Source organism: Ischnura elegans, chromosome X (genome assembly GCF_921293095.1).
Source record: "Ischnura elegans chromosome X, ioIscEleg1.1, whole genome shotgun sequence".
NCBI classification, from domain to species: Eukaryota; Metazoa; Arthropoda; class Insecta; order Odonata; family Coenagrionidae; genus Ischnura; species Ischnura elegans.
The window spans coordinates 3,829,330-3,841,825 of record NC_060259.1 but is presented as its reverse complement, the minus strand read 5'-3'; the positions used below and the strand labels follow the sequence as shown (position 1 = coordinate 3,841,825).

The 12,496-nt window shown below is 37.4% G+C and overlaps 1 long non-coding RNA gene across 1 annotated transcript; it reads right to left on the bottom strand.

The window, feature by feature from the left end:
* Positions 1 to 1,896: 1,896 nt before the first annotated feature.
* Positions 1,897 to 8,656, bottom strand: LOC124170957. The gene is made up of 6 exons (XR_006867615.1): positions 8,132 to 8,656; positions 6,095 to 6,289; positions 5,857 to 5,943; positions 4,397 to 4,606; positions 4,025 to 4,184; positions 1,897 to 3,899 (listed from the first exon to the last, which is right to left on the bottom strand). It is a non-coding gene; the product is annotated as an uncharacterized LOC124170957 (long non-coding RNA).
* Between the last annotated feature and the right edge of the window lie 3,840 nt (positions 8,657 to 12,496).

Here is a 12,496-nt window from a genome sequence, read left to right as displayed (position 1 = left end):
CCTAGGATATTTTTCAATTAGTTTTTGGAATCCTCATGACTTCTTTAGTAAACCTGCAAATATTCATAAAAATCGGATGAAAATTATGGCTGAGACAAATTATTTCCCTCTGGAGGTACAAGTGCCTCTGGAGACTGCATTCATTGAAAAACTGCAGTTTCACCCAAACTTCAAATGGTCGTGAAAAAAAAACTATTAGAGATAGCCAAGAAATATTTTACACTGTTTCATTCCTGCATGGAAGGATGAAAATTGGCAAGTTTCATCAAAATCCGAGTCGGTGGGTGTCATGCCTGGATGAACTGACATGGAATGACCCCATTGTACCTTCACTACAGGTCCATGTTTCATCAATTGCGGCTATTTCCCCCTCAGTCGTACTCATTAATGCCTCACCATTATTTTCACTGTACATACCTCCCAGTAAACGCAACAATTATGGCCACAATATGACGGTACTGTGGCAACCCAGTCAACACAACATTTATGGCCTCAGTGTGGCCAAATTGTGGGTTGCCTGTGGCAACTATGGCTAGCCACAGCTTGCCATATTATGACCAGACTGTGGTTGCCATGCGGCAAGCCATAGTTTGGATCGCCAAACTATGGCCACTCTGTGGATCGTCTCAGGAATGCCACAGAATGGCAAACAAAAAATTTGTAAATGTAAGTATATTACGGTTGCAATTGATACAGGTTAGTTGGTAAGTTATTAAAATGGAAGTTGATTGATTCAATTGATCTGAAGAAAGTATATTATCCACCTAATGGCGAGCCACACTTTGACCACACTATGGCCGGAGGTCAAAGCCACTATGGGGCCATAATGGCAACCCACTATGACCACAGTACGGCCGCACTCTGGCCATAATTGTTGTGTTGACTGGGCTTCACTTGAGCTCATTCTTCTGCTAAGACTTCTAAGTGATAAATGCTGCGCACATTACAATCGGAGCTAATGATGGACTCACACCTGGAATGCTGAATGGGTTGATTGCCTTGTTGAATTAGTTTTAATTCTATTGCACTTAAGCAAATTTTATTCAACCTCTGATGGCCGTAACATAAAAATTGCAATGCATGTGAATGATGATTTTATTGCCGAATTTAACCCCATTAATTGTTTCTTTTTCACATAATCACTTTGACAATTGAGGCATTTTTATTTCCTGTGGACAAGTTATTATATTCAATCACATCACCCAAGTAACATTTTTGGTTGGCCCTATGTTGGCAGATGGTGGGACACAGCGGTTGGCCCATGGTATGATTTGGCCACCTCGCCAACCGTATCCCAACCAACGATTCCCCAACGATGGGCCAACAGAGCATTACAGTCGGGCCTTCGTATTCCCAACCCTAGGCCAACAAATCTCCAACAATATACCATTGGCCCTTTTAAATTCTGCCATCCGTTTCCCAACAAAAGCTATATTTTGCTGGCATTTTTCATTCTCATTTTTATAGAATGAAAGTTAAATTAATTTACCTTCTCACTTGATACTATACTGGAAGATAGAAACTTTACCTTTAGCTCCTTATAAATCAAAATGAAATTAAATACATTAACAATCAATGATATAGGACAAAATAAGGTTACAGTGGTTAAAAGTGGAAAACAAAAAATATCAGTTCGTAAGGTCCCCAACTTTTATTTTCACAAATTAGGACAATTTTTTATTAGGACAAAATTAGGAAAATTTCAACAGTACCTTTCCATATTACAATATGGCACACACAAAAACTGTCCATCTTTTTTGTAGGGCAACAAAACGCACTTAGATAAAATCTGGGTGGACTGCAATTTACATCCAGGTACTAATTTTTTCACTACAAATATACCAATCGTACCACTTCTAAGAGGTAATTCAAAGAAATCCTCCTTTATTTCAAATATGTCACACTGCAAGATGTACACCCCAGAGTTATTTGACTCAATTGCCTTCACAATTCCTATTCTCTGGTCTTTGGTAACAAAGGCCGAGTCTGGGGAGAATACACTTAGGCAACAACCATGCAAGTTACTGGGACGAATCACCCTGAGAGTAGACCCATTACCACCTTGCGATTTTGGAACACATTGAGTACTCCCAGACACGCTCATCTCCAGTATTCTATTTGAGACTTGTTGAAGAGGTCTGTTTGGACCCCTTACTAACCGCTTCAGTCTGCTCATGAAATTCTCAAATGGAAAAGCTGAATAATTATCTAAGCTCCCATAATTGTTGATGTCGTCACATACATGTAAGAGATTATGCATACTATAATTTAAAACCTCTTTAGAGTACATTTTTTGAACATTTTCCACAAAGAGGTGGAGCAATTCATTTGCATAAGACACCCACTTCTAGTCTTCCGACAAATTACTGCACAATATATGCATAGCACAATGTAAAATTAGAAAATGTTCATACAAATCTGTATGAAGAACATCTTTTAAAACATAGGGCCCATGAAACAATAAAAATGATCTTAATTCAGTTGCTTTCCAAAATTTGAATTATTTAAGTGACCTTGGTTTACATGAGAACTCTTTAGGGATAAACTTAGATGATGATACTAATCTCTTGGAAAGCTCATCTCGGCTAACTGACCCCAGTCTACAATGTCTTGGGCCTTTCTCCGCCCAAATCCGGATTAGCCTTTTCATGACACCTAAACATATTAGGTGCATGTAATCCAAGGGCACCTGAGTGACTAAACCTAGGTCCAAATCAGAAAGCCTACTTCTGTCACGCTGATGATCCTCGTAGCCAAGATTTTTGAAGATACTGTCTTTCCTCAGCTGCAAGGTATTAGAGTAAGGCCAGGTAGCTCGACCCATAAATACACCTTCTTGAACACACTTCTCACAACCATGGAGTGAGTTGTGAGGCGCAATACATTTCACAAACCATCTAGCTGGAGCATCAGCCACAACACAACTTACACGAAATGAATAAGTCTTATTATTATCTATAATTCCCTCTGACTGCAGTATCAAGCATTCATCTACAAACATCTTTAAAAATTCATTAGAATTACTGGGCTTAGTTTCAGGTCCATAAAAAATACCAATTACAAAAGGCACTTTGTCAACGACTTGATCTAGGATGCCTAAGATAGGCCAAAAGGATTTTGTGGAGCTTGCAAAAAGGGGCAAACCATCAACAGTAACAGTTAAAATATCACTGTACGTAGAAGCCAATTTCTTGACATAGGGAGTACATACTTACAAGGTACCAAACCAGAGGCCACTCTCTTCAACACATTCCCTTTCACATCAAAGTATGCAAAGGAGCCCCCACAGCAGGCAGTTATGTTGTGAGCGGACTTAGGGGTGCGCAATAAAGTTTGACCATCCAAGGGCAAAATTTCATGAAATGGCTGCAATATGTGTAAAAGCTCAGTCATAGCATTGGTAGGAATATTATGAGTCATACTCCACACTCTCAATTTCTCAGGCAAATCCTCGTCACATGGGATGGGTGGGGTGGAATAACTATCATCACTCTCCAACTCACTTGTTTCAGTTTTGGATGATGATTTATTATAACAAGACTCATCTGAAGACACACTAATATTTACAGGATTATTTATATTTATTCCACCTGTATCGACTCATCTGAATGCACACTAAAATGTACAAAATTACTTTCAACTCCATTATCATCCACCTGTATTGCATTGCAAGCCCCTGATTCCTGAAGCACTTTCCCTACTTCATTAGCAACAGTTCGACGTTTGGAACGTAGGGACAAACCACTTTAACTACAGAGGTTCAAGTCATCAGGCCTCTTTCTTACGCCTTGGCTCTCGCCCTCCATCATGATCCTTGGTGAAACTGAACCAATTGCTGCAAATCGTATTTATCTCATCATCAGTGACATCCAATGTCTTATAGTTCCATCTCACAGCTCCTTTAATAGAAATGTGAATTTCAAACGAGGGAATTAACTAACTAGTAGTATGATACCAATAAAGTTACAACTCCTCACAGCAAGGATTGAACTAGAATTTTTTTCCTAAAATTAATTACACTTACTATAAATAACCTTGATAAGCTTCAGGTCTTTCAATGGGTATTTACTATTTTTACCCGTCCAGTTGTACTCAGCTGCAATCCTGATGGTGAATAACTTTTCTAACATCCGCGGAACAACATGCTCTACTTTTTTGCCTCCTACAAGGCTCAGCCAGTGTTCCTAAAACACAAAAACAATAAAATCAGCCATGAAAGAAGCCATACATGTACTTAAATTGCTGTAAACCGTTTTTGATGAGACAGTTGACTAAGTGTTATTTACAAAAAAAACATGTGTTTAATCCGAGTGATATTAATTACTCAAAATCAATCATGAAAAATGCAGATAATGTAATTATGTATATCTACTAACAAAATCTGTTACATCATCACCATCATCTTTTAAGAATTCTTCTATCTTCATAACCTCATCGTAACTGTCACAAGGCAGCTTCAATGTATCAGCCACACATATTATTCTGGGAACACCAACTGTAGGGCTTTTGGATTCGAGTTGATGTTGCAATATCTCGTCCAATTTCTTATCTAGTTTGGCCAAATATCTGGCAATGGCCACTAATCCTGGTGAAGAAGGCGAAGCCACTGAAAAATGGGAACATTTCATGTTTTAAGTTAATTAATAGTAGCTCTTCCACCATAGTACATACACACTTCAAATTACACTTTTCGGGTACTAAGACTTCCTTGTTAAAAATTTACTTGAGTCCTTTGTAATGAGATTACTTCAAAAAATGATGGAGATAAATGAGAGATATGACAAGGCTCTTGCTAGACCTTACTACTAGTGTGTGGTCCTTAAAGTTTGCTTATAGAGTTAGTACATTGAAACATAGAGCTATTAGATTTGTAAAGAGTGGTTATGAAAAACAAAATTGTATTTCCACATTCTCCACCGAGTTAGCCTGGGAAACTTCACAAGAAAATTTCAGTAACAGCATTAATTATGACATTTCATTAAGTTTTTGTAATTTCTATAATGGCAAAAGGTGGCATCTTTGCTGAAACTTGACTGTGGGAACTACACAGTAACTGTGTTCTGACAATGGGGAACATGCACATTTTTTTAAAATTACTGGAACAAGAAGGTCCCTGCCTCAAATGTACTCTCCGAAAATTTCGCGGAAAAATAGTAATGCTTTTTAGCTGAGTTATGAGTCTTTAAAAACAGAACTTCAGATACATAAGATAGATTTTCAGCTAGCAATGGATACATTAAATCTTAAAGGACAATAAATAAATATGTAAAAACGTTTGTAAAATAATTTTCATTGATCGCATAATTATTTACCAGCCTTATTGTACTCCCGCATAGCGCTAGTGATGAAGCAATCGCTGTTTTTCAGTAAATCAGCTGCCATAAGGAAGTCGACCAAAAGTAAACTGAGGTATTGTGCTTTCTTAAATCCCTCTGTGGTCAATTTGTCCTTTTAGGAACTACTACAAAGCACGTCGATGATTTTTGCTTCCATAACTTCTAATCAAGGCTTTACCACTCTACTCTCTTAGCGAAGTGTCTGTTGTACCGTGCCATGAAGTCAGAAGGTGTTTCAGGTCACGTGACTTCAAGAGATATTCAATCATTTTCAATTAGCATTTATTGACGTTTGTGGAGTACTAGGAGAGTTTTGACATATATTTGGAATCGTGAGAAATTTTTCTATTCAATGAGACTAACTAGCATTATGAACAAATTTCATGCATGTTCCCCATTATTCTGGAATGTTTCCACTACATAACAGTTTCCAGCTAGGTGACATCCAAATATTTAAGAGAGTTACATCATGCATCTAGTATAGTTTCAGAACAGATATTTTTCTCTAAGAAATATTTACCTGGTGAAGTTAGAGATTCTGCCTCCCTCTTAGTATTTAAAGGTGATTCCTCACCCAGACTACCAGTTTCTGGAGAAGGTACGTCATCTGCAAAAATATAAAAATTAGAAAAATTAATTAGTAGCCTTTACTTACTAAGTCCTCCACACTAGTAAAACAATTCATTAAAATAGTACCCATGAATGTTAACTGCCATGTAAATCATCATATTAAAAACATATATAGGCATATACATTACCTGAATCATTCACAGTGGGTGGCCGTGGATAGTGTTTAATGATGTTCCTGGGAGTCTGGTCCTCACTGTCACTATCACTTGGACAAAACCTCTCGGCTCTCCTTTGCTTCCGCTTCCCTGTCTCTTCAAAGTCAGATAGCAGCTCTGATTCAGTTTTTGCTTGCCTGAGTTTCTGTCTAGCTATAGATAACTCATCTAAAATAATAAGAGAAATATCATCACCGAAAGATTAATTATACACATGTCGTACGTAGGAAGACATTCTTCACTGACGATTGAACAAATGGTTAGCCAACAGCATTCCAATCAACTCTTCACATTTTTCATAACAATTTTGCCAAATGCACCTACGATTACAGATGCCAGTCAATCAAAGTAGCATCATTGTTCGCAGGATGGAGGTTTCCACGATCTACTTAATGGTCCTTTTTTACAATATTGATTCATATATATAAAATATATTTAAGAAAGTTTATGTATTTTCGAAAAGTAAATCATAAATTCGCTTATCGTGATTCTTTGATGAACATGTATCAGCCAATCACAAGAACAGGTCGCAAAAGTAGGGCGGATGAAGAGAATAAAGGATCAAGATCAAATTCCACGTGAATTAATGTTACAGAAAAGTACGACGGAACATTAATAACGACGTTATTTGCAGTTTCGAAATCATAAATTTGGGAATTTTACTACTTAACGTAATAAGAACTTTAAGGTGAGGTACTGCTGCTCAAATCACTGCATTAATTTGTGGGCAAACATCTGACCTGTGAAAATTTGATATCCAACGCAAATTACAGTGCCGCTACGTATTGCGTGTCGATAATATTCTAGCTTTCGCGGCCATTGCTTGAAGCAACATCAGGAATGAGTTCCCTTGGGAAATAATGCTCGAATGGTAACAACTAAGCAGTAAACGAAAGCCTTAATTGCTTAAGCTAGGTACCCTCATCAAAAATCTGATATCCCTAAGAATTCAATGAAATCCAAATATGAGAATTTTCGTTGAAATGACCACTCTGATGACAAGTAACAGCAGTTTCTGTGCACACTGAAGAGACCTATATTGTGCTGACCCCTAAATCTTTTTCAGAAAAAGTAGCAAGATAATTGGAAATATTTATATAAATGAACATTAGTACATAGTAACAGCAGTTTCTGTGCACACTGAAGAGACCTATATTGTGCTGACCCCTAAATCTTTTTCAGAAAAAGTAGCAAGATAATTGGAAATATTTATATAAATGAACATTAGTACATAGTAACAGCAGTTTCTGTGCACACTGAAGAGACCTATATTGTGCTGACCCCTAAATCTATTTCAGAAAAAGTAGCAAGATAATAGGGTAGTTTCCTTCATCAAAGAAACCGAAAGGCATTGATTGCGATTTGTTACCCACAATTACTGTATTCATAATATACAAATTATTTCGTTTTAGAAATACCGGTTTAGACGAATGGCAATGGTCCATTTTTATCCTCATTTGAAAAGGGCCAGATTGGCGCTCATGCGATGCCTCTCCACGTGACGTCACAGGGACCTAGTTTCTATAGGAGAAGATAGGAGTTAAACATCGTCTGAGATTACCAATGCATGCATGAGGCGCAGAGCTCAGGGAAACATGTCTTAATAATCACCTATTAAAACTGGCTAATGTCGGAAAGTTTTCTTCGTTTGATAAGGTATTAATAAACCTTTTTTAAGCCAAGCGCTACCAGACAGCAAGGTACTCAGCTACCCTCTAGCATCCTGCGTCCTATCAGCGCTCAGAGCCTCGATCGAGGTCACCTCACAAGGCGGGAGGGGGAACCAGAAATACGTCACACGGAGAGATTTCCTTACCCGTCGCGTTTTCGCGCGCTTGAAAATTTTCACTTTTCATTTAATCGCGAAAAATAGATATCGTCATTTAAAAATCTAAAAGCGTGAAATACGCACTCCAGGAGTAATAATCTTCCGATATAGGCATTAAAAAAATAATAGGAAACCACCCTATTGGAAATATTTATATGGTGTAGAGTACCAAAAATACATACCAGCAGAATAAAAAGTCCGATGGATCGGGTAAACAGCCCACGACTCGAGGATACCTTATAAGGAGGCAATAGGCAATGCCTCTTTTTAGGAGTAAGCCACTCCGCATGGACAATGCCAATGGAGTGATCATTGCCAAACTCCACCACCTTATACATTCCGCTTACCGAATCTGGCAAAAAAAACTTGCATATATCAAGAAAACTCGCATATATCAACCAAAGAAAATACACCGTACACCAAAGACAAGAGTAGAGCATCAGATATTTTTACAAAACCCAAGGTCGTGCTATACTTAAATTTCACCAAATTCGATGTTAGACAAGTAAATTGATTCAACACTTATTACTTCAATTTTGATTCCGAATCATGGAAAGATTTCCAACACTGAAACGCTACAGAATACACAAAAAATTACAAAAAACCGGCCATGGTTGTGGATTAACCCACGTGACTGAAATTCCAGTGGCGCCGACTCCATGGGGCCTGAGGGGGCCCGAGCCCCCCCACAAATTCGTTACAGATGTGAGGAAAAAATGTGTCAGGCTAGTCAATTTTCCCTGGAGTGTCCAGATATCGAGATTCGAGTGATCACGGTTATAATGTTGATCATATGACTCTTCTAAAATGCTTAAAAAACTTAAAATTCACTACTTATAAAATTTACCTGGGCAAGGTCCTCGGTTTGGGCCCCCCCAATATTTTTTGTAAGTCAGCACCCCTGTGAAATGCTACTCTGCGGATGCGTAATTAATATGCATATAATTACTTACCGTTTACAATATATCCTCTTTCGCGTGTAAAAAATGAGTGCAGGAATACTCGATCTTTTTTCTTCCTCTTTCCTTATTGCTAAGGCAAGATGTGTTCCCAAAACACCACGCTACCATCAGCTAACACGTCGCGAAATGAAGTCCACGTTGAACAGCAGGGCTATTCAGTAACTGTTTACGCGGTCGCGAAGACGAAAGATTTCGTGACGGGATCGCGAAAATCACATTGTTGCTATTCAGTAATTATTATTTTTTCTTTTCTTGGCCTTGTTTATTATACGATATAAAATTTCTTGGAGTTTAGGTCAATTTTAAAAACAGGGCTATGTAAGAAAAAAGTATGAACAGTATAAAATACAAAGATTAAAACGATATACAATATACATAAAAAAGGTACTATTGGGTTTTTTATACAATAATATAATTTAAAAAAAATATATATAATATATATAAGAACAGAATGGAATACAAAAAAAATTTTGACATACCTCTTAACTTTGAACATATTTATTGATGTTTTGTTGCTAAGGGTATTGCCACACCTAGGATACCATTAATTTTGATGTCATTAAGCCATTGTCTATTCAGTAAGCCATTTCGAACATTCCGCCGCGTAAGTTTCGTGCTTCAGTTTACGCGACGAGAGTTGTCAACGAACTTCCGCTTCCGCCGCTTAAACTAGCTTAAACAGCAGACCGCGGTAGACGATGGAGCCGCATGCTGTTAATATATGTCATACATTTGCTTTGCCATGTAAACAGCGGTGTTCATTGTAGTTGTGGACGTAATTATGGAGTAATTGTAATTGAGTTGTGGAGTAGTAATGATTAGTGATGAGCGATATATCGCTAACTGTGATTGAATCACCGTTACTGAGAAGTAGCAGTCACTGTCGGTGATTCAATATTCGAAATCACTATGATCGGTGATTCAATTACTGGATTCGGTGAAGATAGCTCTGGCTGCTACCAAGTGATATGCGATATATCGCCACCTGTGATTGAAGAGAAGTAGCCGATCACTGCCGGTGACTAAATCACCAAATACTCGAAATCACTGCGACTGTGAATACGGTGAAGTTAGCTTCGGCAGCTACCATTATATAATGGTAGCTGCCGAAGGTAGCTGCATATGCTACCAATAGTAAAATAAGGATGTCTTTTCCATCTTTTATGATAAATAAGACATTCTGTGCGAAATATACAGCTAAAGCTTTGAATTATGATGGTTTGATTATAAATATGTATAAAAATGACTGACCCTTATCAATTCTTTTACCACATCAAATTTACTTCATTATTGTAATATAAACTCGGAATTAGAACTATTCCCTCAAAAAAATATTTTGCCTAATTTTACAATTTTCTATAACTTTATTTGTTCCTATTGAGGAGAGCTCATTCCTTGGAATTGGACAAAGTAGCAGGAATAGCAGCGCCACAAATCACCGATGACTTTTAAGAGTGATTCACCTCGGTGATCGCAATCACAGTTAAGAATCACCGTTACTGATGAGTAGCAGTCACAGGAAACGAAGTGATCCGAAAATCACAGTTCCGCTCATGGCCCTTATATACAAGGGCCTTGGTTCCGCTCACAGATATATACAATAGATTGGCAATGGGAGTGGGGGGGTGAAGCCATGCCTTTCTGCTGGCGGCCATGTTGCTTTCACCGACCTATGCGTTTGCGTAAGTAGGGAACTGGAGGAAAATTACATTGTGAAAGATAATGGCGCATTGATTAAGGCTATGAACTATAGAAAACGTTGTCATTTTCGTTAAAGATGTATCCAATTAAAAAGAAAGGGACCGATCTTGACACTTACGTGGTAAATTAACCAATCTTTGAGCGGAACATAACCGTGACGAAGTTATGAAATTGGTAATATAAGCTGAGCTAAGATTAATACTAATTCGGTTCCTGCTCAATATTATGGAATTGGAATCCATATGCATGAGTTATCTCGAAAATAAAATATTGTGTCCCAAATGTAGAAGGGGCGTAGCAGATGGGGAAAATGGTTAACTACGTCGTCTGCTAGTGTAGGAAGGTAGCCTACAATCGTGAATACATGGTATTGTTCACCCTTAGATTTACCAGCGACATTGTCACACTATTCAAACAAAATAATTCGAAAATTCCAAAGGTTTGATGCTTCCACTTACTGTATTTTTGTTGTCAAAGAGTTGTTGCTCAGTTAGAGTTGTCAATTAGACGAAAAACGTAGAAGCAATGCTACCTAACCTTTCACTGCCATAAGTAATCGGGCCAAAAATATTACGTAATTAAATTTGATTCAACCTATTTAAACCCATTATGATCTAACTTTCTGAGCAAGGCATGCTGCTTGGTGCTGTAAAATGCTTTTCTGAGGTCGTAAAGAGTCAATGCGATTGAATTCCTATCCTTAAGCATCAGAAATATAATTTACATTATTTTATACAGGCAGTGTTTTGGATTTCCCCTCACGATCACCCAATAGCGAACTTGAAAAGAAGTTATTGGCTTAAAAAACTCAACGATTTGATCCATGATCATCAATAATCAGTTTCATGTTGTTATAATATTCGAAGGGGAAGCAGACTATAATATAAATCTTACATCATGAGGGGGTACGTTTTTAATTAGAATTTCTATCTTACCGGGATAAGTGATTATAACAGACACCATGTTCTATATAGAAGCCACAAAATGATCAAATACCTGATAAGTGCTACATGGAAAGGTTGAATTATAATGAATGTGACCGCGTCATTTCACCGCGAGCACATGCAAACCATTATTTAAGCGATCGGTTTCTCGGAATTTCACTCAATAGATATTAACAAAGTCAAAACTTATGCTTTTGAAAGAAATTCGTTAAGTTTCCAGATAGAGTTAAAGGTGCATAATACACGCTCTACATATCTAAATAAATAATAATACTACAACGGAAATAAAATTCCGATACAATGTAATAATGCAACAGCGGAAAGTATATGACATAATGGAAACTGGAGAAAGTCTTTTCTTGGTAAACACAGAAAACACAACTGAAAACATCATGATGATTCCGTCATCAAAACACAGACACCGAGACAGAGAATGCACATGTTATTAACCCCTCAACGCCGTCATGCGTACCCAGTACGCTTCCTGACCTACTGTATATAATTTTTTTTCTCCGCCAGATATTGTATTTTAGATTAAAACAAATTGCTCTATCTTTTGAAGAAATGCTTTCCCTCTCCAATAAAATATTCATAACGACTTTAGGCCTTCAGAAATTTTTAAAATGATTCGATGAAATTCCGTTTTAAACCAGCACATTGACGACTTCGGTCGAAAAACTCAACGCCTATATTTATTCAAACGCTTGAAAAATTATTATATAGTAGCGCACTACATTATGCAAGTTTACAAAAAATTTTAATGATAATGATCGTATATTATGAACGATATAAATTATTGAATGATAGTATGCCAATAAGGTGAAGTCTTCTTAATCTCATCCGGCCGCTGGGATGGTATTTAAATAAATGCCCGCCGCGCTTGAGGGGTTAATTACCGATCCTAGAGATATGAAGCTACTGCATTTGAAATGATATCGCT